Source organism: Suricata suricatta, chromosome 17 (assembly GCF_006229205.1).
Source record: "Suricata suricatta isolate VVHF042 chromosome 17, meerkat_22Aug2017_6uvM2_HiC, whole genome shotgun sequence".
Classification (NCBI taxonomy): domain Eukaryota; kingdom Metazoa; phylum Chordata; class Mammalia; order Carnivora; family Herpestidae; genus Suricata; species Suricata suricatta.
This window is the reverse complement of record NC_043716.1, coordinates 34548199-34552195: the sequence shown is the minus strand read 5'-3', so window position 1 is coordinate 34552195 and position 3997 is coordinate 34548199.

Genomic DNA, 3997 nt, shown 5'->3' with positions numbered 1-3997 from the left:
TGGAGATAGACCCGACTAGGCTACCAGTAGGGTGATTTAGAGCAACTGAATCAAAGGTGCTTCGGATCAACTTTTCCTTTCTTTCTTTCCTTCTTTCTTTCCTTCTTTCCTTCTTCCTTTCTTCCTTTCTTTTTGAGAGAGAGAGAGAGAGAGAGAGAGAGAAAGAGCATGAGTAAAAGAGGGTCAGAGAGAGAGAGAGAGGGAGACACAGAATCTGAAGCAGGCTCCAGGCTCTGAGCTAGCTGTCAGCACAGAGCCCGATACGGGGCTGGAACCCACAAACCCTGAGATCGTGACCTGAGCCAAAGCTGGACGCTTAACCGACTGAGCCACCCAGGCGCCCCTCAACTTTCTGTAAAATGGGGCATGTCATGATTCCTGCCTCAAAGAATTGATTTAGGAAACATGTATACTGAGCAGATACATTGTGTTGAATTGTATTTTGATACATTCCTGATATTTTTCTGGAGAACAAATTACTCCAAACCTTAGCAGTTTGTTTCTTATTTTTGTTTTATTTTATTTTTTAATTTTTCTTGAGAAAGAGAGACCTAGTGTGGGGGAGGGGCAGAGAGAGAGGGAGACAGAATCTGAAACAGGCTCCAGGCTCTGAGCTGTCAGCACAGAGCCCAAAAGGAGCTCAAAGCCACAAACCATGAGATCATGACTTGAGCCAAAGTCGGACACTTAAATGACGGAGTTGCCCAGGTGCCCCTGAAGATTTTATTTTTAAGCAATCTCTACAGCCAACGTGGGGTTCAACCTCAACAACCCTGAGATCAAGAGTCGCACACTCCCTGGCCAGGCGCCCCACCCAGACTTTGGCGGTTCAAAGGAACGGACCATTGATCTCCCAGTTTCTGAGGATCAGGAGTCTGGCGGTGGCTCAGTTGGGTGGTTCTAGCTGAGGGTCTTTCATAAAGTTGACGTCAGCTGTCAGCCGAGTTGCTGACACCCCCGGAACACTGGGGCTGCAGATCACTTCCAACAACTTCCAGGCTTGTTCCAGTGACCGTAGACGGAAGGCTTCAGTTTGTCACCATGTGGACCCCTCTGTGCTTCTTCCTTCAGAGCAAAGTCATGCACTTAAAATGAAAGCCTAAGTGAAATTCAGAAATGCCATGCCATCCCATCAGATGTAGGCTATCGGTCCCATAGACCAACCTGGGTACAATGTGGGGGGCACTGCATGAGGCTGTAATACCAAGAGCTGGAGAGCAGTGGGGACCACCTTAGAGGCTGGCTGCCATATACATGACCAGCTGTAAAAAATGGTGACCATTATTGTTAGTATTACAGAAGATACCAGATTCATGAAGCATTTCTTTTCATAGCTGTGTAAACTCTGGCCATTTAATATCTACGTATATTTATATCAGTCCCCTTCTTCTCTCTGCATGAGTGAGAACTGAGATGATTTTGTATCCTGAAGATCGATATAAATTTTTTTAATGTTTTTAATTTATTTTTGAGAGATCCTGACTTGAGCCAAAACCAGGAGTCAGACGTTTAACTAATCTACCCACGTGTCTCACGAAAAATAAGTTTTTAAATTGTTGTTTATCTGAAATTCATATTTGGGGTGCTGAGTGGCTCATAGGGCTGAGCCTCCTACTCTGGATTTCAGCTCAGGTCATGACCCGTGGGTCATGGGATTGAGCCTGATATTGGGCTCCGCACTGAGCATGAAGACTACCTAAGATTCTCTCTCTCCCTTTGGTTCCTTCCCCCACTTGCACTCTCTTTCTCTCAAGTATATTTTCTACAAAACTTAACTGCACATCCTGCACTGTTACTTGCAAATCTGGTACTCTGGCCTGGAAAGTTTTCTAAAATCCCAGGTCCCCAGGTGTCTATCTGGCCAAATTCGTAGAGTATGTGACTCTTGATCTCAGGTTGTGAGTTCCAGCCCCATGTTGGGTGTGGTGCCTACTTAAAAAAAAAAAAATTCCAATGCCTCAATGTCATCTCCAGTGACTCTGATGTAATTATCCTGGAGATTTTTTTTCAAAGCTTTTATTTTGAAATAATTTAAAACTGGGGCATCTGTTGGCTCAGTTGGTTGAGCGTACCACTCTTGGTTTCGGCTCAGGTCGTGGTCCCAAGGTCCTGGGATTGAGCCCCAGTTGGACTCTGTACTGAACGTGGAGTCAGTTGGAATTTTCTCTCCCTTTGCCACGTCTCCCCTGCTCACACATTCTCTCTCTCTCTCAAATTAAAAAAAAAAAAAAAAAAAGAAAGAAAAGAAAAATAATTTAAAACATACAGGGAAGTTGCAAAAATAATAAAGACAACTCCAGTATACCCACAGATTCATCAACTTTTAGTATTTTGCCACTTTTGTATCACTCCATTATTTATCTTGTAAACATATGAAAGTAGATTATACATGCTATGCTCCTTTACCACTTAAAGTTTCCATGTATATTTCCTAAGCACAAGGATATCCACACACATAACCACAATAAGTAAATTATGAAATTCAACAAGTTTAACGTTGATAAAAGCATATAGTCTCTGTAACAGGTTTTTCAATTGTCTACATAGTGTCCTTTGGGGTATTTCCCCTTTGTTGTCAGATTTACCCCAGGATCATGTATTGCATTTCATTGTCATGTCACTTTATTTTCCTTCAAGCTATTTCTCAGCCTTTCTTTGTCTTTCATGATATTGACACTTTTGAGAGTACAAATCAGTTGTGTTCTCAAACGTTTCTTAATTTGGCTTCGTCTGATCTTTCTTCCAGATGAAATTCAGGTTATACGTGGTGGCCAGAATACTATACAATTTAACGTGTATCCTTTTGGAGTGTCTGGGTGACTCAGTCAGTTAAGCAACCGACTCTTGGCTTCAGCTCAGGTCATGATCTCATGATTTGTGAGTTTAAGTCCCGCATCAGGTGCTGGGGTGACAGTGTGGAGCCTGCTTGGGATTTTCTCTCTCATTCTCTCTCTCTCTGTTCCCCCCCTGCTTGCTCTCTCTCTCAAAAACAAACAAACATTAAAAAAAAAACTTTTAAGAGTCTCCTTGCTAAGGGATTGCCCCCACTGGATCAAGATGTCTACTTGCCCAGGACTGATGGTAATTTTGATCACCCAAAGTTTTTTTGGATTTTCACCCTGTATAGTTACTAGTTTTCTCTTCATAACTAGAAAGGAATCTACAGGGAGATACTTTAAGACAATTTAAATACCTCCTTCTTCATTAGACGTCCCAACCCTCAGATTTATTTAACAACCATTGATGATTCTTGCTTGAACCCATTTTCACTATGATGATGGAAAATGGACATTTTCCAACTCACCACAGCACTATTCGGATATAACTGACCCATAATTAACTGCACATATTTAATTTATTTATTTTTTAATTTTTAACATTTATTTATATATTTTTTAATGTTTTATTTATTTTTGATACAGAGAGAGAGACAGAAGGGGAGAGGCAGAGAGAGAAGGAGACAGAACTGGAAGCAGCTCCAGACTCTGAGCTCTGAGCTAGCTGTCAGCACAGAGCCTGACGCGGGGCTCGAACCCACGAACGTAGATCTGACCTGAGCCGAAGTCAGAGGACTAACTGACTGAGCCACCCAGGTGCCCCGAGCATTTATTTATTTTTGAGAGAGACACAAAGCATGAGTGGGGGACGGTCAGAGGGAGAGGCAGACACAGAATCAGAAGCAAGCTCCAGGTTCTGAGCTGTCAACACAGAGCTCAATGCGGGGTTCGAACCCACGAACTGTGAGATCATGACCTGAGCTGAAGTCGGACGCTCAAGCAACTGATCCACCCAGGTGCCCTGAGCATGCCAGTCTTTTTTTTTTTTAAAGTTATAGATTCTTTTATTAATAAATTCTCCCTCCCCTCCAAAGTCTCTCCCCAAAATAAATATTCCCCCCCTCTTTGGGGGTTGGGGGGGACAGTGTCTTAGGGCCAGCCCCCCTAGAGGGCCAGCCCCCTAGTGTCAGCAACAGGTCCCTAGCCCCCCAGGCAGATAC